The sequence below is a fragment of the Nycticebus coucang genome, chromosome 16, assembly GCF_027406575.1.
Source record: "Nycticebus coucang isolate mNycCou1 chromosome 16, mNycCou1.pri, whole genome shotgun sequence".
In the NCBI taxonomy this organism is placed as follows: domain Eukaryota; kingdom Metazoa; phylum Chordata; class Mammalia; order Primates; family Lorisidae; genus Nycticebus; species Nycticebus coucang.
The window spans coordinates 79,528,825-79,553,598 of record NC_069795.1 but is presented as its reverse complement, the minus strand read 5'-3'; the positions used below and the strand labels follow the sequence as shown (position 1 = coordinate 79,553,598).

The 24,774-nt window shown below is 44.1% G+C and overlaps 1 long non-coding RNA gene across 1 annotated transcript; it reads right to left on the bottom strand.

Moving 5' to 3' along the window:
- Positions 1-2,286: 2,286 nt before the first annotated feature.
- LOC128567297 (uncharacterized) lies at positions 2,287-18,714 on the bottom strand. The gene is made up of 3 exons (XR_008374860.1): positions 18,449-18,714; positions 4,156-4,213; positions 2,287-2,386 (listed from the first exon to the last, which is right to left on the bottom strand). It is a non-coding gene; the product is annotated as an uncharacterized LOC128567297 (long non-coding RNA).
- Between the last annotated feature and the right edge of the window lie 6,060 nt (positions 18,715-24,774).

Here is a 24,774-nt window from a genome sequence, read left to right as displayed (position 1 = left end):
CCCCATTGTCACCAGTTTCTATGTGCTCACTTTGAGGCATGTCAGAGCCTCCCTCAATGTTTCTCTCTTTTTCTGGAGCAACAACAAAAATCAAATGGAGTTAGACCACACAGCAAGTAGCATTTGCAGTACCAGGAAGGTGAGGGCCCTGCCCTCTGTGTGTCCAAACCTTGGTTATGGTTCCATCTGAGTGCTGATGGTGGTGGATCTGAATTACTTATAATTCCACCATCCTGAGATAACCAGTGTTACAGAATCTCCCTGACTGTACCATGTGGCCAGCACGTCCATATGCAGTCTCTCACTTCCTCTCTGGCCACCCTGTGTAGTATTCTCAGTTTACAGCTAAGCAAATGGAAGCTGACTGAAGTAACAGGATATGTTTCCATCCAGAACGAACTAGCCATAAAACCAAAGCTTCGATTCAGTCTTGTGCATTTCCCCTAATCCAAGAGTAAGTGGGGATACATCCCTGGAGAAGGGTACTCCTCAAAAGCATTGACTATCTCTTCCTCTTTGCATCAAAACACAAATGAACGCTCCCAATCCTGTCTACTTCTATTCTGTCTTTATACCACCATGTGCATCAGCATTTGGGGGCTACCAGATCATAACACAAATAAAATATAAAATGTGGTAGCTGAAGGTCTGCAGAAAGAATGATCATAATCCACTCCACATATGTATGAATATCCCTGGTAGATTCCTCTTTGCTTCCCTCGAATGCCCATAGAAATCTGTAAACCAGAAAAGACTAAGAGTTACTGAAAGACAACTGCAACCCATCCAGGGTGGGTTTGTCTGGACACTAAAATCCTCTCTGAGCTTCCTGATCACTAGGGCAAAGTCAGCAAGATATTACTTTAATGAATACAGCAGAAAGGAATAAGATAGCTATTAGTGGAGATTTTCTTATAGTCTGAAAGGTTTGTGGGTTTTTTTTTTTTTTTGACACAGAGTCTCACTATGTCACTATGTCACCCTGGGTAGAGTACTGATGCATCACAGCTCATGGCAACCTCCAGCTCTTGGGCGTAAACAATTCTCTTGCCTCAGCCTCCTGAGTAGCTGGGACTATAGGCACCCACAACAACACCTGGCTATTTTTTTCTTGCAGATGTCACTGTTGTCTAGCTGGCCTGAGCCAAGTTCGAACCCACAAGCCTAGGTGTAGGTGGCCAGTGCCCTGCCCACTGAGCATAGGCACTGCCCCTGAAAGGGTTTTATAAGCAAAATATTGTAGATAATGATTAGGCAAGAACTTTCTATTAGCAAATAACTCGCCACCAAAATTTAAACACACACACAGATTTATGTATAAACATATATGTTTTAAGACAATTAAAAGCCAAAATGAAATCTTCCCCTTAAGCAGGCAGCTTCGTATAATTACTAGGTCAAAAGTGGTCAAAAGGCATTTGTTTACTAAATGGGCTTAATATTTTTAGTGAAATTTAGAAATCTATACCAATACATATTCACAACAATTCATCAGGTTGTCTGTCTTGGTCCTTTTTCCATTGTTATAACTGAATACCTAAGACTGGGTAAGTTATAATGAAAAGAAATTTATTTCTTATAGTTCTGAAGGCTGGGAGGTCCAAGAACATGGTGAGGCCCTCCAGTGCGGGCCTTCTTGTATGTCATAACATGGCAGTCCCCAAGTTACAAGAGATGGATTCTGTAGGTTTGCTCTTAAATTGAATTTGTGTGTAAGTTGGAACAGTTAATTTACCTATTACCTGTCATAGCCTCCGTTTGTAAGTGCAAGTTGAACATCAGTCAGATGTTTGTAGCTCAAGGACTTTCTATAATAGCCTTCATTTACAAGTACAAAGTGTATGTAAGTCAGATGTTTGTAACTCAAGGACTGCCTGTAGAGGGTATGACATGGCATCTGTCAGTTCATGTCTCTCTTCCCTTTCTTATAAAGCCACCAGTCCCATTGTGACAACCTCATCTATTCTAATTACCTCTCAAAGGTCCCACTTTGAATCAACATATGGATTTTGGGATTAAATTTCCAAAACATAAAATTTATCAAACCGTAGCATTATTCAAGAAATCTAAACTGCTCATTTAAAAATAGAAAACTTGAAGCCAGGAGAAGAGACTTTCCCTAGAAATATTTGAACTGTAGCTTTAGTATCTACACCAACATGCTGAAAGTGCTCACCAAGTGTTACTGAAAAAGGTTCTATGTGATCCATTCTTTTTTAACAGAGATGAGGTTTCACGACGTTGCCCAGGCTGGAGGGCAGTGGTTTTTCTCTAGCATGATCATAGCACCCCACAGCCTCACACTGCTGGGCTCAAACCGTCCTCCTGCTTCAGCCACCTGAATAGCTGGGACTGTAGGCTTGCGCTGCCATGCCCAGCCATGATCCTTTTTAAGAAAAGAAAATTGTGAATTTCATATTAATGCTAAAATATTTCATTCACTAGAAAGCAAAAGAGTTTAGTTTCTTAGGTACATATAGGTTCCTTCCTGACTGACTTATTTTACTCTGTCAATCTATTCACTATATCTTTTTTTTTTTTTTTTTTTTGAGATAGGGTCTTTCTCTGCTGCCCACCACGCTGGAGTGCACTGGCGTGATCTTAATTATTATATCCCTGAACTCCTGGGCTCAAGCAATTCTCCTGCCTCAGCCTACTGGGTGGTTGGGATTCCAGATATTTACCACCAGGCCCAGCTAATTTTTTTTAAATTTTTTGGAGAGACAGGGTTTCGCTACTTTGCCCAAACTGGTCTCAGACTCCTGGCCTCAAGCAATCCTCTTGCCTCCGCTGGAATTACAGGCATGCAACACCAATCCTCCCTACTGGCTATACCTTTCCTTAAGGATAATGTAAGGTGAGTGCCTGCCTCCTTCCCAGGCATTTATTTTTTAATTCTGAATCAACAAGATCTAATATATAAAGACGTTTGTTAGAATTGGGTTTGAGATTTTAGGAGGAATTAGGGGGGTTGTTTTTTTTTTAATTCTCTTTTTCTCACTTTATTCAACCCTGGATAAAAAGAAGTTTTTAAAAAATTCCTCATAAGGCTACTCCGTCAAAGTCAGCTGAACCACAAAATCTCCCCTAAGGCCTAAATCTCTCCACTGAGTTGGTTGCGTGAATTTCTAGAGCTAAGATATTTCTTCCTCTGGGCCCTTTGAAACAACCATAATCAACACTTAAGCAGAGGCTTATGATACGATGATATCATACACAACAGGGGTCAGCGAACAGCATCCTGCAGGAGATTAATAGTTGCAACAGAGACCGTATGTCCCACAAAGCCAAAAACACTTACTGGCTGGCCCCTTGCATAACAATGGGCATTCCCTAATACGTGCAGATAACACTATCACAATGGTTCTTGTCACCACCTACCAAGAAGCAGCTCCTTATGTTGATAGTCACATAGACTTTAGTAGGAACAAGTATTTGAGATTCCTCTTGGATGATTACCTGCAAAGAACACCATCTTCTGGTGGAGCAGGGCCAGGGGTGGGGACTACCAGGATGAAAATTAGAAAATGGACACATATCCTCCCCACCAAAAAATTAGCCAAATAAAGGGATAAAAAAAACAACTCAGAGCACTCCTACTGCACGGGACACCCAGTTGCTGTAACTATTGCTCCTCATCCTTCTCTCCTTCCCCACATTTCCCCTTAACTTTCTTACGCACATCCAGAGGTGGGCTGGAGTTGCTCTATATGTACAGGACAGCAGCTGCATGCAGCTGCATCAGCCCCAGCTTTGCGTTCAGTGACATCACAGTGGTAATTTGATATCAGCCCTGATAGGAATATTTATACCACAAAAATCAGCAAAAGCGACACATCAGAACTGTTCTCCCCCTCCCCACCCAGAGAGCTATTGTTAAACATTTCTAGCACGCCACAACAAATACATACACACATACCTAATTTCACATAAACAGCACTATGCCATACGTGGTGGAGGAAGCTGAGTGTGCCAACCTGCCTTACCGCATTTTCCCCTCCAGCTGCTAATGTTGGCTGCAGACAGCCCATGGCTGGGTCCCTTTCCAAAAATCCTTAAACTGAAGGCCTCCTTCCTTTCTTAGGGCAACCTCCATGCAACTACGAGGCAACCACTGGTCAAGGCAGGAATGGAAAGTGAAAAGGCCAGACCCACCTAATGCAGAACTCCAGCTCCAAGCTTCTCTTGGGTTTATCTGAGGCTTTCGTCCCAACTGCATGAGAGAGAAAGAAAGTTGAGGAAGAGAGAGGCACCTTTGCCCACCACCTCTTTCTTCTTCATGTCCTGTCTTGAGTTATCTATTTCAGTTCTAAGATTATCTCTTAGAGTATTTTTCTCAAATGGGATACGTGGAGGATACGTTTTTTTTTTTAAACCCTGACTAGCTAAACGTATTTTGACTGGTGCTTTGTGGACATCAATCCCCTCTCTTCAAGTCCCCATGGTTGTAGGAGAGAAGCTACCTATTTCTTTGTAATTAATGTTTTTCTCTTTCTATTGAAGAGTCTAAAAGGTTCTTTTTATACCTGCTGCTCAAGAATTTAATCTGGATGGGTTTACATATGTGGCTTCCGGAGATCCCATGAGTTCTTTTGAAATCTCAGACGCGAGTCTTTCTCACTCAAATCTATACCTGCCTATTATCATCTATCATTTCTTTAATTATTCTCTCTCCTTCATCTGCTCTTTTTTCTCCTTCTCCTGCAACTCCTATTAGGTCTCCTGAATCCAGCCTCCTGGTCCCTTTTGTACCCTCCTGATTTCCATCTCTTTGTATTTTTGTTCTATGTTGGGGATACTCTTGTATTTGATCTTCTAGGGCCACTTTATCTTGCGTGTATTTCAGTTCAAGCTCCAGGAAGTCTTTGGGGCTTTTTGCTTTTGTTTGTTTGTTTTGGTACACGTTGGAATGTCCTCTTTGTTACTTCTGCTCAGATTGCCTATTCCAGCATGTTATTCAAGGGGCTTTTTGGTAGATTCTTCTCTCTCTCTCTCTTTCTTTCTCTGCCTACTGAGGTCTCATTGGTGCAAAGTTGTCTTCTTGTATCTGTTCTTAAAGGTCAGGGGCAGCTTCTGAGGGGATCCTGAAGGGACCACAGTCCTGCAAGTGATGGAAAGGATGGCCCCTGTGGGCCATCAGTGTAGCTGCAGACAGGGGTTCAATCCCAATCAAGGCACAGGAGGAAGGAAGCCTCTCAGCCCTGCTACTTCCCCGAGTTCAGCTTCTCCAGCAACTTCACCCTGGAGCTGTCCACCCACTGGCTCATACGGGAGAAAGCCCTGCCCAGCTGTCCTCACCAGGTCTTCACCAGAGCCAAGCCTGCCCTCTCTCCTCCAGGTCCCCCTTCTATCAGCCCCAGAGTCAGCTCATCAGGAGAAGATCCAGGTCAGAGATGGGAGCAGACGGCAGCCCGGGCAGCATCTGACAGTATCTGTAGCTCACCCCTATTCTCCTGATATGAAGGACACACTCAATCTGGATCTGCTGCCCCTGGCAAATGCCTCTTTTGCTCCTGAGACAATTTAACTCTTCGTTCTTCACTGATTTCTTTGAGTAAGCCCCTCGAAGTCACATACATTAATTAGATATCCTTGAAGAACTGGATTTACTTTACTTTAAATTGTGCTCATTAGGAAAAGAACTGGGGTGAGAAAAGCAGAGTCCAAGGTACATACATATGTGTGTATATGTCTATGTATCACTTATATCCATAAATATATTAAATTATACCCAAAAACATGTTTGCACAAACACCAAATTGTTAGCTGTAGATGATGCATTTTGTAAATAATATTGTCTTCCTTTTTCTTACCTAAATTATCTAATATTTCTTACTTATGAAAGACAAAAGAGTTTATTCAATTGTTAATTCCGTAAAATGCATTATGAAACGTTATTTGGGTGGAGATTAAAGATGGCGGCCAAGTAACAGCTTCCCTGCAACTGGGCACGGTGAGTCTGGGGAGATAAGACTCCAGACATCTCTGGCTGGTGGGATCTACCTATAATCATCCCTTTGAGGATACAGGGAGTCAGCAAGGGACTTCTGGACCCCAAGCGGAGGACAAAAACAGTGGGAAACTGGCAAGTGGTTGTGTGTGTTCGATCGACCTAATCACACCAGCAACCATAAGTACAAGCAGCAGTGAGACTGCAAACCAGAAAGGCCTTACCTGTGAACTGTTTCAGTGTTTTTGGACTTGGCATTCAGTTGAACTGCCTTGGGGAGAGCTTGAGCAGGAGTGTGGAGAACTTTGGGTATTCTCTGGGGCCCCAGACAGAGCCACTGAGCTGGGCTGCAGGGAGCCATTGTGTGAGAGAACTGCCCCAGCAAGCTCCGCCCTCAGAGATCCAGAACAAGGATCGGGCGGGACCTAGCAACCTAGTGACTGAACAGCCTAAAGGCGGGGACTGAGCTGCCTTAAAGCCTTAACCCTTAGGGGCAGAGTGAGACAGTTTTGGCACACTGGAGGCTCGAGCTGTTGCCCTAGGTAGAGTGCTGTGGTGTCACAGCTCATAGCAACCTCAACTTCCTGGGCTTGGTGCTGCCTGGACCTCCATAAGATCTATGCAGCGACCCCATGCCAACCGGGCCTCCACATGCCCTGACCAGGAACTGCTGGAGCCGTGCAACCCTGCGTCCTCCCTCCTGTGTCCTCCCAGCCTACACACTGGCCCGCTCATTTGGCCAGGGATACTGGTAGCCGTGTGCCCTCTGGAGCCCTCCCTGCCTCTGCGCAGAGCCAAACTCACTGGGCACCAGGCACTCCCAGTACCATGCGCACCACCTCCCACCCTGTTCCTGGATCCGGGTGTGTCACACTCCACAGCTGCTTCCACAACCAGAACTCCCTGGCTGGAGTAGCCCCAGAAGAACTATACAAGGTCACTCCCTACAAAGATCAAGCAACAATAGAGTGATCCCACCAGGATCTAATCTTGGAGAGACACCTCCCCAACTCTGAGGACGGCCAGAGGCAACAGTGAAAAACAATCATGTGGCAAAATCAACAGAAAAACTCTGGTAATATGAATATACAGAGTAGATCAACTCCCCCAAGGATCAATGGGGCAGACACAGCACAAGATCCCATGCACAAACAAATAGCTGAGATGTCAGAAATCAAATTCAGAATCTGGATAGCAAATAAGATTGAACTAGAACTCCAAGCAGTAACCCAAAAGATATCTCAAGAATTCAACAAATTCACAGACCAAATGACCAAAGATTTTGACACATTGAGACAAGAAGTTGCAGCCCTCAAAGATCTGAGAAACACAGTAGAATCCCTCAGTAACAGAATGGAGCAAGCAGAAGAAAGGATTTCTGACATTGAAAACAAAGCTTTCGAACGCTCCCAAACTCTCAAAGAGGATGAGAAATGGAGGGCAAAAACAGATCACTCTCTCAGAGAGCTCTGGGATAATTCAAAGAAAAATAATATACGTCTTATAGGGATCCCCGAAAGCGACAAAGTGGCTTCACAAGGCACAGAGTCTCTTCTCCATGAGATTATGAAGGAGAACTTTCCAGACATGCCAAGAGATTCTGAAATTCAGATAGCAGACAGTTTCAGAACTCCAGCATGACTCAACCCGAATAAGACATCCCCCAGACACATCATAATCAATTTCACTAAAGTTAATATGAAGGAGAAAATTCTGAAAGCTGCCAGATGAAAGAAAACCATTACCTACAAGGGGAAGAATATTAGAATAACTGCAGATCTCTCTGCTGAAAACTTTCAAGCTAGAAGAGGATGGTCATCAACTTTTAATCTCCTAAAACAAAATAACTTTCAACCCAGGATCCTATACCCAGCTAACCTGAGTTTCATTTATGACAGAGAAATTAAATACTTCAATGACATTCACATGTTGAAGAAATTTGCCATAACTAAACCAGCTCTCCAGGATATTCTCAGACCAATCCTCCATAAAGACCAGCGTAATCCTCCACCACAAAATAAACCGACCCAGAAAATTTTGATCAAATTCCAACTTCCACATCGCAAAAGGATTAAAAATGTCCACCGGACTCTCGAAAGGCTTATCAATATTCTCAATTAATGTGAATGGTTTAAACTGCCCTCTAAAGAGGCACAGGTTGGCTGACTGGATACCAAAACTCAAGCCAGATATCTGCTGCATACTAGAATCACATCTTACACTAAAAGACAAATATAGACTCAAGGTGAAGGGATGGTTATCTATATTCCAGGCAAATGGAAAGCAGAAAAAAAGCAGGCATTGCAATCCTGTTTGCAGACGAAACAGGCTTTAAACCAACCAAACGAATTAAGGATAAGGATGGACACTTCATATTTGTTAAAGGTAATACTCTATATGATGAGATCTCTATTATTAATATTTATGCACCCAACCAGAATGAACCTCAATTTATAAGAGAAACTCTAACAGACATGAGCAACTTGATTTCCTCCACTTCCATAGTAGTTGGAGATTTTAACACCCCTTTAGCAGTGCTGGATAGATCCTCCAAAAAGAAGCTAAGCAAACAAATTTTAGATTTAAACTCAACCATTCAACATCTGGACTTAACAGACATCTACAGAACATTTCATCCCAAAAAAACTGAATACACATTCTTCTCATCAGCCCACGGAACATACTCCAAAATCGACCACATCCTAGGCCACAAATCTAACCTCAGCAAATTTTAAAAAATAGAAATTATTCCTTGCATCTTCTCAGACCATCATGGAATAAAAGTTGAACTCAATATCAACAGGAACCTGCATACCCATACAAAAACATGGAAGCTAAACAACCTTATGCTGAAGGATAGATGGGTTATAGACGAGATTAAGAAGGAAATCACCAAATTTTTGGAACAATCAAGACACGAATTACCAGAACCTCTGGGATACTGCAAAGGCAGTCCTAAGAGGGAAATTTATAGCACTGCCAGCCTTCCTCAAGAAAATGGAAAGAGAGTAAGTTAATAACTTAATGGGACATCTCAAGCAACTGGAGAAGGAAGAACACTCCAACCCCAAACCCAGCAGAAGAAAAGAAATAACCAAAATCAGAGCAGAATTAAATGAAATTGAAAACAAAAGAATTATACAACAGATCAAAAGTTGGTTTTTTAAAAAGATCAATAAAATAGATAAATCTTTGCCAACCTAACCAGGAAAAAAAGAGTAAAATCTTTAATTTCATCAATCAGAAATGGTAAAGATGAAATAACAACAGACCCCTCAGAAATTAAAAAAATTCTTAACAAATACTACAAGAAACTCTACTCTCAGAAATATGAAAATCTGAAAGAAATCGACCAATACCTGGAAGTACGCCACCTACCAAGACTTAGCCCGAATGAAGTGGAAATGTTGAACAGGCCTATATCAAGTTCTGAAATAGCATCAACTGTACAAAACCTCCCTAAAAAGAAAAGCCCAGGACCAGATGGCTTTACGTCAGAATTCTACCAAACATTTAAAGAAGAACTAGTACCTATACTACTAAACCTCTTCCAAAATATAGAAAAAGAAGGAATATTACCCAGCACATTCTATGAAGCAAACATCACCTTGATCCCCAAACCAGGGAAAGACCCAAGAAAAGAAAATTATAGACCAATATCGCTAATGAATATTGATGCTAAAATACTCAATAAGATACTAACAAACAGAATCCAACAACACATCAAAAAAATTATACACCATGACCAAGTCGGATTTATCCCAGGGTCTCAAGGCTGATTCAATATACGTAAATCTATAAATGTAATTCAGCATATAAACAAACTAAAAAATAAGGACCATATGATTCTCTCAAGTGATGCAGAAAAAGCTTTTGATAATATCCAGCATCCCTTCATGATCAGAACACTTAAGAAAATTGGTATAGAAGGGGCATTTCTTAAACTAATAGAGGCCATCTACAGCAAACCCACAGCCAATATCATATTGAATGGAGTTAAATTGAAATCATTTCCACTTAGATCAGGAACCAGGCAAGGTTGCCCATTGTCTCCATTGCTCTTTAACATTGTAGTGGAAGTTTTAGCCATTGCAATTACGGAAGAAAAGGCGATCAAGGGTATCCACATAGGGTCAGAAGAGATCAAACTTTCACTCTTTACAGATGATATGATCGTATATCTGGAAAATACCAGGGATTCTACTACAAAACTTTTAGAAGTGATCAAGGAATACAGCAATGTCTCAGGCTACAAAATCAACACCCATTAATCTGTAGCCTTTATATACACCAACAATAACCAAGCTGAAAAAACAGTCAAGGACTCTATTCCTTTCACAATAGTGCCAAAGAAGATGAAATATTTGGGAGTATACCTAACAAAGGACATGAAAGATCTCTACAAAGAGAACTATGAAACTTTAAGAAAAGAAATAGCTAGAGATGTTAACAGATGGAAAAACATACCATGCTCATGGCTGGGAAGAATCAACATTGTTAAAATGTTCATTCTACCCAAAGCAATATATAATTTTAATGCAATTACTATTAAAGCTCCTTTGTCATATTTTAAAGATCTTGAAAAAATAATACTTCATTTTATATGGAATCAGAAAAAACCTTGAATAGCCAAAACATTACTCAGCAATAAAAACACAGCGGGAGGAATCATGCTACCAGACCTGAGACTGTACTATAAATCGATAGTGATCAAAACAGCATGGTACTGGCACAAAAGCAGAGAAGTAGATGTCTGGAACAGAATAGAGAACCAAGAGATGAATGCAGCTACTTACCGGTATTTGATCTTTGACAAGCCAATTAAAAACATCCAGTGGGGAAAAAAGTCCCTATTTAACAAATGGTGTTGGGTAAACTTACTGGCAACCTGTAGAAGATTGAAAATGGACCCACACCTTTCACCATTAACTAAGATAGACTCTCACTGGATCAAAGATTTAAACTTAAGACATGAAACTATAAAAATACTTGAAGAAAGTGCAGGGAAAACTCTTGAAGGAATCGACCTGGGTGAATATTTTATGAGGACAACTCTCCAGGCAATTGAAGCAGTATCAATAATACGCTACTGGGACCTGATCAAACTAAAAAGCTTCTGCACAGCCAAGAACATTGTAAGTAAAACAAGCAGACAGCCCTCAGAATGGGAGAAAATATTTGCAGGTTATACCTCCGATAAAGGTCTAATAACCAGAATCCACAGAGAACTCAAATGTATTAGCAAGAAAAGAACACGTGACCCCATCTCAGGGTGGGCAAGGGACTTGAAGAGAAACTTCTCTAAAGAAGACAGACGCACAATCTACAAACACATGAAAAAAGCTCATCATCCTTAATCATCAGAGAAATGCAAATCAAAACTACTTTGAGATATCACCTAACCCCAGTAAGAGTAGCCCACATAACAAAATCCCAAAACCAGAGATGTTGGCGTGGATGTGGAGAAAAGGGCACACTTCTACACTGCTGGTGGGAATGCACACTAATACGTTCCTTCTGGAAGGATGTTTGGAGAATACTTAGAGACCTCAAAATAGACCTGCCATTCGATCCTATAATTCCTTTACTAGGTTTAGACCCAGAAGACCAAAAATCACAATATAACAAAGATATTTGTACCAGAATGTTTATTGCAGCCCAATTCATAATTGCTAAGTCATGGAAGAAGCCCAAGTGTCCATCGACCCACGAATGGACTAGCAAATTGTGGTACATGTATACCATGCAATATTATGCAGCCTTAAAGAAAGATGGAGACTTTACCTCTTTCATGTTTACATGGATGGAGCTGGAACATATTCTTCTTAGCAAAGTATCTCAGGAATGGAAGAAAAAGTATCCAGTGTACTCAGCTCTACTATGAAGCTAAATTATAGCTTTTACATGAAGACTATAACCCAACTATAGCACAAGACTATGGGAAGGGGCCAAGGAAGGGGAAGGGAGGGGGGAGGTTTAGGTAGAGGGAGGTTAATGGGTGGGGCCTCATCTACGGTGCATCTTAGAATGGGTACAGGCGAAACTTACTAAAGGCAGAATATAAATACCTACATACAGTAACTGAGAAAATGCCATGAAGGCTACGTTGAACAGTTTGATGAGAATATTTCAGATTGTATATGAAACCCGCACATTGATTGCACTAATGTACACAGCTATGATTTAACAATAAAAATAAATAATAAAATAAAATAAAAATTTGAAAAACAAAATGAAACGTTATTTGACTCTCGAAAGTGTTTTTGTTCAGAGGGTGGGAGCAGGGAGGCAGGAAACAAGCTTTGGCCTGTCCATGCAATGTCTGCAAGCAAACAGCTCACCTTGAGAACTCCGTGCTCTCCATGGGCTCACCAGTCTGTAAGTAAACTAAGGAACAAAGCTTCTTGCCCAGAGTCACCTAGGACAGCCCCCACCTAGGATGGACCTCAGCCTTAAATGGGGTCCAGAAGCCAAGATCAGCCACCCCTGACTCCCCAGGTGTCCCCAGCCATCTGGTCCTGGCCCAGATGGAGTGGACAGTCTCTCAGAGCAGGACCATTTCCATGTCAGTGCTGACTCTCCACCACAGGCACATTGTCTGGCACTAAGTAGTCTCTGGATAAACATTCGTTGAATGAATGAATGGTTGCATGACCTCCCAGCTCACTTGGTAAAACAGAACATGTTAATAGATGGTACTGCCTGCTCTGGGGCTGTCTTTAGACTTGCAACTCCATTCAGTGAGGCACCAAAATTGAGTTGTATAGGAAGATTTCAGCTCAACAAATGAGTTCACACTTTGATTTGTTTAAGATTTCCACTCTTGTTGCTTTCTTTCAAAGAGCTGAGTTTTCCTGTCAATGGACATCAACTAAAAGGACCTGCTATCCCTCATCAGGAGTGATATGGAAGGGTTAACCATGAAGAGAGGCCAAATGCACCCTAAGTATCCTTCAACTCAAATTCCATGGCATGCCGGGCATGGTGGCTCACTCCTGTAATCCTAGCGCTCTGGGAGGCCAAGGAAGGTGGGTTGCTCAGGAGTTCAAGACCAGCCTGAGCAAGAGTGAGACCCCCATCTCTACTAAAACAGAAAAACTAGCCAGGCATTGTGGCAGGCACTATAGTTCCAGCTACTCGAGAGGGTGAGGCAAGAGAACCACTTGAGCCCAACAGTTTGATATTGCTGTGAGCTATGATGCCACAGCACTGTACTGAAGGTGACAAAGTGAGACTCTTTCAAAACAATTCCACAACAAATGCAATTCCTGGTTGGGAAATTTTATGCAAATGTGCATCTTTTATTTTCAAAAATATTTTTCAACTCTGAAGTCATTCCTGTTCCTACTAAAACTCTCTTTTGAGGCAGCCAACAAGGGAAAGGTTGGATGTGTCCTTGCAGCAACTCAGAGAGTAACAGACACCCCTCAAGAAAGCCTCTTTTGAGCAATGGGACTGGCCTGGGATTAGTAAAGGAGAGCCTTATGCAACTGTGTCCCTGTATCTGTTCCACAGGTATCTGAAAGAAACAATTCCCAGGAAGACTTGCTATCTGAAGTATTAACAACAGCTCTTACAGGGGTACCAGCCACTCAGAAATGTAACACCAAAGACATGCCACAGAGCATGCTCTGCAGGCCTTCTACATTTGGTTGTTGGATTGTGGAAGGTCGCAGAGAGGGTTATAGGCATCTGGGGCAGCAGGGCAGTGCTTGGGAAGCTAAGAGCAATATCTCTGTAATGACTGGTACAAAAGCCTTTCAGCAGTTTAAGAACCAGAGGAGCCATACCAGTGCACACCAGCTAGATATCATCAGCCCTGCTCTAAAACCACTTCTGAGCAGGGCTGACCCTCTGGCAAAGGCTGCAACCCCATTCTTGCAAGCCACATTTTATGGAGTTCTTTTATTAGTCTCTCATGTAACCCGTAGCCACATCATAAAATTAAACACCCCATTCTGTACATCAAGCCCACTGACTTCTTGAGCCCTGATTAGCACTGGGCTTTTCCCTCTGGGGGTTATATTACAGTAACCTTATAACTGACAGAAAAGGAGTCTTTGCTGGGAGCAGTCAAATCCTCAAAATAACTCAGCGTGCGCTGAAGTCGTGATATAGATGGTGTGTCCCCCTTCCTCTGAAGCCCCTTGGCCAGCATCCTCTTAATATCTCTCTGTGTCTTTTCTTCCCAGCCGTCCTCCTCTCCCCCTGTATTCCCTTCTCTTCCCAAGCTCCTTCTATCTCTCAATATGACTTAGAGCCATGGGGCTGAAATGCTCACCTGGACTCACTGGGCAGGGCAGCCCCAATTCACCTCGGAGAATATATTTAGCCCATGGGTGACAGCCCACATGGAGAGGTTATCTTTAGCCTGGCAGAGGTTGGGGGCCAGTCCGGGCCATGATGTGAACAGCAGAAGGAGCAGGGAAAGGAAAGGAAACTAATACTCCAGTCTGTAACAGCCGCACGCAAGTGTACTCAGGTGGCGGAGAACTAAAAGTCGTGGTGTGCTTCCTGAAACATGAGGCTCTTCCGGGAACACCATGGAATAATGGTCTGTTTCATTCTATCCCATGAACTAAGAACAATTTTAATAGCAGAAAATATGGCTACATTATGGGCAGGCAGTATAAAAACCACAAGCACATGTGTGCTTTTTAAGAAAGCCACAAACTCAGCATGATTGGTGGTTTCCAAGCTTTCCCATTCATATCTGTTTACTACTTCTTCATTAGTTTTGTTGCCTGCAGGTGCTAAAGGTTTAAGATTGAAGAAAAATGTATGGAAAAAAATCTACATGGAAAAATTACATTACATGAATTAGGGGAAAGACCTCTGCTATTTGATTTTCAGGTGGAACACCCAGTCCACCACAGGAATACAATGGCTAAGCTTGCAAAGCTCTAAGACCCATTTCTGTATAAGAAAGACTGTGGCCTTTTCCTAAGGGAGCCCAGCATAACTTTCCTCGTCAGCTGCACCCTTCCCTCCACTCACTAGAGTCTTCCCTGCTCGTTTATACTCACGGCCTCATGTTTGCCCTTCCTTACAGAGAAACTGATTAGAATCTTTGTCAAAACAACTGAACCCTTGCTAGGTATTATTAAAGGGGATGGAGGTCCCAGTTTGAACCTGAGATGGGGGGAACTTGTTCTGTGGGAAGGGAGACCGGACAGGCCCATGGGGACCCAGTAAGACAGTCCTCTCTGTTACAGAAGAAGAGCAGTTGATTCTGAGTATCCCTCGGCCAAACATGTTGTGGACTCACATCTGAGGCTTATGAAGAGCAGCAGAACTGAAAGGGACAACTGAAAAGGCCATTTCGTTGAGGACTCATGAGACATGAGAGTGCAAATACTTGAACTTAGGGACTGGAAAGTCACACAAAGGGAAGAAGAGTGAAAACTTGCTTCCACCCCATATTCCCCAGAGCTTTCGCTCCAGAGTCCCTGGGGGTGACAAGCAGAAACAGGGACTCCTGAGACAACTCAGAGGATGTCCCGAGGGATGGGAACCCTTTGCCATAGGCAGGCCTTAGGGTATAGTGTCCCTAAGAAGATCACTGAACTCAGGCAGTGAGACCTGGGACAATGCAGCTCACGGTACTGTGTACTTCAATAAGTGAGTCACCTCTTATCCTTTTCTTCCTTAGATTGAGTCACACCAGTTCAATCAACTGGTCTACTGAGAGCACTCTTTGTCATTAGATAAGGGCATTTTGGTCCTTATTATTCACAGTGCAGACTACTCACCACTACGTGATCATGGCCAGTCCTCATTATTCAAATAAAAGTCACCTTGGCTGTGTGACTCTTTGTCCTACCAGTAGTGGACAGCAGAGTAAACAACAAATAAGACATTAATAAATACTTTACTGAGATTCAACCTAACAAATAATTGGCCAATCTCTCTATCAGTTAATTCCTTACGATCCACCCTGACAATAAGCTGATACTTGCTAAAATGGCCTAACATTTCCTACCCAATTTGTGAGCAATCGTGCTTTTTTCTTTTTTTTCTTTCTTTCTTTTTTTTTTTTTTTTGCAGTTTTTGGCCAGGGCTGGGTTTGAACCCACCACCTCCGGCATATGGGGCCAGCACCCTAATCCTTTGAGCCACAGGCGCCGCCCAATCATGCTTTTTTTCAGTCATTTTTCCTCTACCCTTGGTCCCAGACTAGCCTTTTTCCAGGTATGTGTGAAATATTCAGATTTTATTACTCTGAATTTTATTTATCATTATTATTACTGAATGTCTTTCAGAATGTAACAGAGTAGTTCTCTGGTCCCTACCACGAATGAGCCTTTAAACTCTTTTCCAGGGGACCAAAAACCATAGCCATGTGTCCAGCACCTGCAAATGCATTAAGTTCAGAACACAAAGTCATCATTAAAAAATACAAAAATATTGTCCCTGCATATATGTAGCATTTCTAGGAAAAGAAACGCTTAGCTGTGGCTGACCCTGATCAGAGGGAGATGATCAGAGGCAGAATTTTCACTGTGTATTATTTTGAATCGTTTTAATTTTTGAATCATGAGTGCATGTTTGCTTTTTCAATTAAAGTTTGTGAAAGTTCTAGACAAACAAAAAAAACACAACAAAGAACAATGCACAGCCCTGCCCCCTGAGCAGTGGCCCTGACCGGTGCCTATAGTCATAGCGTACTATGTGGTGTCAAACGTTCACCAGGCCAGGGGTCCTGTGGAATGCCTCACTGAATTCAGGATGGATTATGCAATGACCTGCCTGGCTCCCAGCCCTCCCAGCTCTCTCCCCCATAACTGGGGCAACACAATTTCCGTTTATGGGCCTAGGCCCAGGCCCCAGGACTAATCCTGCTCCTAGTCTAGGGAGATTTTAAGGGCCAGCAGCTTGGGTTACTCTGCCTCAGCCTGCCTGGTTACTTGAGAGTGTTCTGTTTTTCTGTTCTCTTGGCAGAGTGATCTAGATCTTCTCTGGTAGGGACACACATCTCTATTTTCAGCTTGCTTGATTATGAAATTCATCAAGGGGTCAGTCAATGAGACATGAGCCGCCTATGAGATCAAAAGCTTTCCCACTCTTCCTCATTTATTCACCAAAGGCAGCTTACTAAGAACCTCCTGTGTGTAGGATGTTAAACCAGGTCTGGGCAGAAGCAGGTAGGAACTAGCAAAGGAGCAAACCAGTGCCTCCAGGAGCTGGGGGTCTACTGATAGAGACCAACCCCAGCGCTTTAATGCAAGTAGGCCGGCACAGGGAGGAGAAAAGGAAGGGTTGCTTTCAATCTTTGGCAACAAGATTAAGAGCAGTCAAGGAAAGCTCTCAGGAGGGGATGACATTGCTGTCAAGACTTACAAGCTGGGGTGGCGCCTGTGGCTCAAGGAGTAGGGCGCTGGTCCCATATGCCGGAGGTGGCGGGTTCAAACCCAGCCCCGGCCAAAAAAAAAAAAAAAAAGACTTACGAGCTGGTGGGACTTCAGTAACTGCACATAGAGTCCCCAAGATCAAGGAAGTAGACTGAGAAGGAGATTCCATTTTCACGAGAGATAAAGGCTCTGCACTTCTGCCCTTCCCCTCCTTAGAGAAATGGAAGGTAAAAGGACCCGAAGTATTTTTTCTGTTTGAAACAGCCTTCATCTCCACTATGTCTAACTGGTAAATACCTACTCTTTGAGCCCCAGCCCTAAGGACACCTCCTCCAGGAACCCCACCCTGACTTTTCTGGTCAGGGTTAGCTGTCCTGTCTGCTGCACCCCCACCACCCTCTGTTCTAGGGAGTTAGGGAAATACAGAAGTTAGGCAAACAAGCTCTGCCACCATTCTGCCTTTCACTAACCTTCTCTGCACCTCAGTTTTACCACCTGTAAAACGGCGGCACCTCCTTCTTCGAGTCAGCATGAGGATTAAACAAGTAAACGCCCTAAACCTAGCGCCTGCCTCAGTGTCCGCTCTGGTGGAAAAGCAGGAGGCTGTGCTGCGCCTTCAGAGGAGACAGATTCCTGTAAAGCTCCGGTTCCAGCCCTTCCCACCCGGACTGCCCACTTTTATTCGAATGACATTTTGCTCGTCTCTCCCTGCCTGGGGCTTTGGCGCCGCTCCCGCGCCCCGTGCCGGCTCCCCGGAAGGCCGGTCGCAGCCCTGCCCGGGCCTCCCCCGCGTCCAGCAGCCGGCCAGCCGCGGGCGGGGCAGGAAGGGGCAGACGCGGCTCCGGGCACCAGAGATCCTTAACTGCAGCTTCCAAAGCCCTGGCTGATCCTAATCAGTGTGGGAAAGGAGCGCCGGGCCCAGCCCGCCGGCCGGAGACGCCACCTCTGTTCATAAACTTTATCGCCGCCGCGCACAGCCCTGATAAAGCCCCATAAATAAACCAGCGGAGTGTGCGGCCGCCCGCGCGCGCGCCCCGCCTCGGCCCCGGGCTCCCGGGGGAATGAATCACGCGCCCGGCCGAAAAGAGCTGCCTGTTCCCGTCCTCTCCAGACCAACGCCATAAATAATAATGCGTCCTGCCCTTACCCAGAGCTCTTCACCTTTTATTTTATGCGTTCAATAAAAGACCCAGGAGTTTCCTTTTGGCTGCCCGGCCCCCTCTCCTCGCCGGGGAGTTCGGAGTGTTAGGTTCAGGTTCTGCGCTCCCCTCGGGTCAAGCTCCCCGGGTCTGGGTTGGGTCTGGGTTGGGCCTGGGCGTGTGGCTCCATTATCACAAGTCCCCTTTGGCTCTTACACAACAGACTGGGCTGGAGCTGGGCAGGGATGGTGAGGGAGAGAGGCAGGCGTCTCCGGTGGCCGGCTGCGATGAGAGCTGTTTCCACAAAAGTGGCCTTGGACACGGGGACGGATAACCTGCTGCAGCCCAGCTTACGGAAACACCCCACACCCCGCACAAGGCGTGGCCCGCATTCCTGCTGATTTAGAGGGCTAGGTTGAGTATAGACCCTGATCACAAAGGGAAGGACTCCTCAGGGCTTAGGGGCTTAGGCGATTGTGTGTTCAAAAGCCTCTCAGGCCTCATGACCTATATCCTTTAGCTCTTGAAATTTTGACTTCGGTGAAAGTCCCAAATTCTCCTGTGGTACAAATTGGTGACTGAAGTTTGAGGACGACTCCATGAGTATGAAAGAATCTAGAAAGTCAGGGTTGTCCAGAACAGCCCAAAGCACCCCAGCTCAGTCACAAGGCCCAGTCTCTGGCCCTGCTCTGCTGTGACCTGGCCCTGTGGCCTCAGAGAGCTGCTGACTTCCTCTGGGCCTCAGTTTTCCCATCTGTCTAATGATCTCTAAATGGACCCTTTAGCTCTCCTTCCTATAAGTCATTTCATTCCTGATGTGTCTTGTCACAGGGCCCTCTGAAAAAAACAGTTATGTCCACTTGGAAGAAACCAGGGCATGGACATTTTCTATAACTTTCACCTCATTAGTGAGATTAACCTGGAAATTACCCCCTGTGGAAATTCCAGAGATTTTCCAGCCCTCCAGCAGGAATGAAGTCAGCCTGTGGGGCAAAAAAGATTTAGAAATAAAATCCAGTAAGCTCTGGACTCAAGTATAATATAGGCTCCACTGCAGCTGTAGTTCTGCTTCCTAAGGGAAGGACTGACTGGCTCAAAGCACCTAATTCAGAAAAGTCAAACATTTCCTTCAGTGGGAAGCAAGGCTGGGAGGGAGGGAGCTTCTGACAGCAGTTCTACAAATAGCAAGACTTATGCCTTCTGTTAAGATTCTCTTTGGTTTAACACTCCTGGGGAAAGTGGGTAGGATGCTAACCCCTCCAGCCACGGTCAAGAAGCAGAGAGCACTCATGAAATAGAAGGGAACAAAGGCCTGGTTCTTCCAGAACCCCTTTCTGACAGGCAACATGTCCCAGGGAACGTGTAGCCCCAGACGGGCTTCATTTCCTGCTCTCTGGACAGAAGGCCACTCAGTCTTGTTTCCTTCATTTGCATAATGTCAAGAAAAATGAGTCACGCTGAATCGTCATGTATTAAGAAATGTTGGCAAGAGGTTTGCAACTGAGTTTAGAGTTGATTTCTTTAAAAGGACCAAACACTGACTCAATCGTTGATTTATTACTATGTGAATGTGCTCGACCCTCGGGGCCTCATCTTTTCCCTCCCTGAATCCTGATGATTTTTAAGGTTTCCTTTCACTCTTTCACACTGAGACTCAGCATGTATGGGACTGCTGTGGGAAGAAGTAAGATTTTCAACTTTCCAGAACAGAGATATATGGCCTAAGGAAAACCTTTTTTTTTTTTTTTTTGCAGTTTTTTGCCAGGCCGGCTTTGAACCTGCCACCTCCTGTATATGGGGCCGCCACCCTACTCCTTGAGCCACAGGCGCCATCCAGGAAAACCTCTTAATGTGATTTTTCCAGAATCAATTTTGCTTCCAGCTTCATCTATTATTATACAGGTCAGCAGCCAGGGAGAAAAAAAGAGAAAATATGTCCAAAAAAAAGATAGGGCTGAAAATAAAATAATTGGGCTAACCTAGTACAGAGGTTGTGAACCTTATACAGTCCCAGAACTTTGTGGACTCTGATGAAAATCACATCCCTCCCCATCCCCAATGGATGTACAAATATATACCTGTCTTTGCAGATGCCTTCAGGGGTTCACAAACCCCATAAACTGCACCGAAGGACCCTGTTAAGAATCCCTGCTCAAGGTGACAATAACACATTGAGCCTCTGTTTATACCACTCATGCCCAACCAGCTTCATGAAGGAGGAGGCTAAATAGACCTGCGTTATTAAAACATGTTGATTCTCTGCCTGGTGGACATGTAATATTGATGTGGGTCTATTACCATCATCTGCCATAGTCATTCCTTATTCTGCATCACGAGAGGTAAATTTCTTTACAAGACAGAAGCAGCCCGGTCTGTGGAATTCCCAGAGCAAACTCTTCTGGTAAGCCAGCGCTGTAAGTTTTCATACTTGCCTATTAGAAACATAATGAGCCCCCACAGAGACCAAAGGGAAGGCGGGAGGCAGCTCTGCAGGCTCTCAAAGGGTAATAACTGCCTGGGCAGGAATGCACCAAATGATACCCTGGTGGCTTTAAAAGTCAATGTTCCTTTCCAAAGAGTCCTCCTTTCTCCAAAGTAGATTGTAACATTAGAGCAACTAACTCATTGACATAAGAACAAGGTTTAGGGAAAGAGCTTTTGATGAAATTATCAGGTAATATATTAAATAGAGTTTGTCCATTCGATGCAAGGAACCCAAGTTCAATTTCTTTATCACCACTGAAACAATGGGGTTGGGGTTAGAATTAACTTAATTGTCCTTAACCTTCCTGGGTTTGCAAATCCTTTGAGAATTAGCTATAGTTTCTAGTCTCAGAAAATATACATGTACTAAACACATAACTCTCACAAGATTTTACAACAACTTAGAGATTTTACAACAACCCTGGCAGTCCATAGTGGCCCACTAGCTTCAAGTACCCTAAACTACCCACTTTCTATAGCCTCTTGTGCCTTCACTGGCTTGGGAACCAACCCCTCGATCATTTTCTCAGAGCCTCTGCAAACAGAGGAAGGAGCAAAGTGTTCTTCCTACAACTGCTGTGAAAAATAACTATGCGTTAAACACTCAATTTAGCTTATGCTTAGAAAGCACCGTCCAAACAAGCAGCTTTTCCGGACGATGGCACGAAACTATAATGTGATGTTTTTTTTCCTGGAAGACAGGGAGTCAGAAGGATGGGAGGACTGGATAATGCAAGGTAAAGAACAGAGTATGGTCAGAACATGTGGATAGCACAGTCCTTGAAGGACTGAGCACAAAGGATCTTGAGAAAATCTAGGCGAGCAGCGATCTTGCCTCTGTGGGACGTGGTAAAGGGAGTTATGCTGTTTCTCAACAGACAGAGGGGCTTCCTACAGGACCTGTAGCAGACCTTACTGTTGGTCATTATATTCACTACCCCTCCCTGAAAGAGGATTCTAGTTCTGCTCCTCCCTGATGTCAGACTTGGCCATGCTGTTTGCCCTGGCCAATGAAATAAGCAATAGTGGCAGCCATCATTTCCAGGCAGAAGACTTAAGAGCCAGGTCAAAGTATACCATGTCTCCTCCTTCCCCCCTGCCACAGGCTGGCAACATTCCAGAGCCAGCACACCATCAGCCTGGTCCTGGCAAAAAGGGGATCTTCCTCAGGCAGGTGCAAGAAAATACAGGCAGTCCCTGAGTTACAAATATCCAACAGACATACGACTTGCATTTACAAAAGGAGGTTATTACAGGCAATAGGTAAGTGTACCTGTTCCAAGGTATGTACAAATTCAATGTAACAACAAACCCACAGAACTTACCTCATTCGTAAGTATTTTTGGCATTATGAGCTCTTGAGATTTGGGAGTTGCTTATTACTGCAGCACAACCAAGCTTAACTTACAGATGCATCATCCTCCCTTGGGAAAAAAGAGAGACATGTGGTCAGAATGCCCTTGCTAGTCCACAGAATTGCTGATTACAGCATCAGCAGGGGCCACGTGCACCCTCCTCACTCTTTCCATCCTCTACTCTCCCTGATGTTCTAATCAGTCCTTTTCCTCTCCAATATGACCAAGGACCCTAGAGCTCAGCTAAGAGACATCAGTCCATCAGTCAAGCCACCTGGGGTGGGTTGAATGGTGACCGCCAGAAAGAAAAGTCCATATCTTAACTCCCAGAAGCTGTGAATGTGACCTTCTTTGGGAAAGGATTTTTGCAGATGTAATTAAGTTAAAGCTCTCTAGATGTGATCATTCTGGATTGCCAAGGTGCACTGTAAATCCAATAAGTGTCCTAAGAGATGAAGAGAAGAAGGCAGGGAAGAGATTGAAGCAATACAACCACAAACCAAAGAGCTCCTGGCGCGCCACTTGCAACTCGAAGACTCAAGAGAGGATTCTTCTCTAGAGCCTTTCCAGAGAGGCTGTGACCCTGCTGACACCTTGACTTTGGACTTCTGGCCTCCAGAACTCTGAAAGAATGTGTTTCTATTGTGTTAAACCACATAGTTTGGGGTAATTTGTGACAGCAGCCATAGAAAACTAATACTTCTTCACCTTAGCAAAATCTTTTCTTCATTTGTTCTTCTCTTCGAAACAGTTCTTAAAGGCAGAAGATACAAGGCAGTATCCTAATGGACTGGGAAGCAAGCCTACCTTTCTCTGTATCAAGTCCCCAGGGCAGGGCTTCAATTATGTTGAGAGGGAGGGAGAATGCCAGCTTACAGAACGTGACTGGTCTGCTTCCTCTCCGGAGGAGACCCAGCAATGAGAGAGGCTGAATCCTTGATTATGGACTACCCAGAAAGTGATGCTCTAAATAAAGACAACAGCTCCTGGAATCAAAGCTCAGGGGGTCGAAGCATAGAATTTTAGAGGCTTAAAGGTGGAGAGAAAGCTGGCAGTCCAGCTTTCTGGACTCTTCAGACAGAGTTTTTAGAAGTATAAGAGAGTTTTAAGCAATTTTGTTTTATGTGTTTGCTTTTTTGTTTTATTGAGGACTCTGAGGCCCAGAAAGGGCCAAACACTAGGGACTGACTCCAGCTCTGCCATCCAGCACAGGAAGGCGCTTAACTTCTCCACAAAACTCTGATGTTCAGCTCCTGCGGTACAGGCCCAGAGATGGGGGCTTACTGCATGACAGGACTGGCTAGTTTGGGTCCTTCATATAGCCTTGGCTGTCCTGGTTTGGGGCTCCCATTCCATGCCATTCTAAACTTCTTGAAATGTATGCTCATCTTTTATCAAATGCAATTTTTATTTTTAATAGTTTTCCTGGGTCTTTTATCATTTCTGCTTCTGAAAGCAATTGCCTACAAATAACTTGTTTGATATCAGATTATCTACAATGTTTTCAGCAAATCGTCCTACAAACCCCAGAAAATTGAACCATAGATTGTTTTCAAGTGCAATGAAATTTTTATGAATACCCCATTTCACGATTAATAAGAATGGCACCGTGCTTTCTTTTGCACAGATTTGATTAGTGTTTTATAAATTTCAAGTTTGCCTTTTAAAGTTTGGATTGGGAAGCATGTGGAGAAGCCTTCACGAGAGGGATGGTCAGCAGGTGCAGTGGGAAGACAGGGGCTGCATGAAACAGCCCCCAACCTTGTGGTTCTAGAGCCGAGTGTAGCTGGGGAAGTGCCCCAGGTCAATTGCTGAGCCAGGCATATTCACAATCTCCTTTAAGACTTGAAAACCATTTAAGCAGGAGGAAGGGGAAAGAAGGGAGGGAGAGAGGGCAGGAAGGAGGGGGATCAGTGTGCTCCCACTAATGGCCACAATGTAAAGGTGTATATGGCACACCTCCTGGGGGCAGGACACAACTACACCAGGGACCTTACATAACAAACAAAAACACTGTAACCCAATCATCTGAACCCTCATATTAATCTGAAATAAAAAGCAGACTTGAAAACCAAGCTGGGACCAGTTCACGAATGACTTTCCATGACATTTGCACCCTGGTTAGCTTTGGGGGACATTCCTGGTTCTGGAGTCTTGCCTCTAAACAATTCCCTGATGTGGCCAGAAGTCCTCTGCTTCCATCTGTTTATATGGCACAGAGCCAGCTGAGATAGGGCCTTGCTAGGCATGGAAGATAAGGTAGGCATCATCCCAGGGCCAGAGGGCCGGGATTTGTCCCCTCAGGAAGTGCCTTGGGTGCATTGATCTCTGCCCACCCAGGCCAGGGCACCCTTGTGGAAGGATTCCAGTCTGCATTGCATCAAATACCTGGGAGAGCAAAGAGCCATGCAAGCATGTATTTATTTGATTGAATAAATAATTGTCATGGGCTGCAAACAAGACAAGTAGAGAAAAGTTTCAAAGGGTGCCTTCCC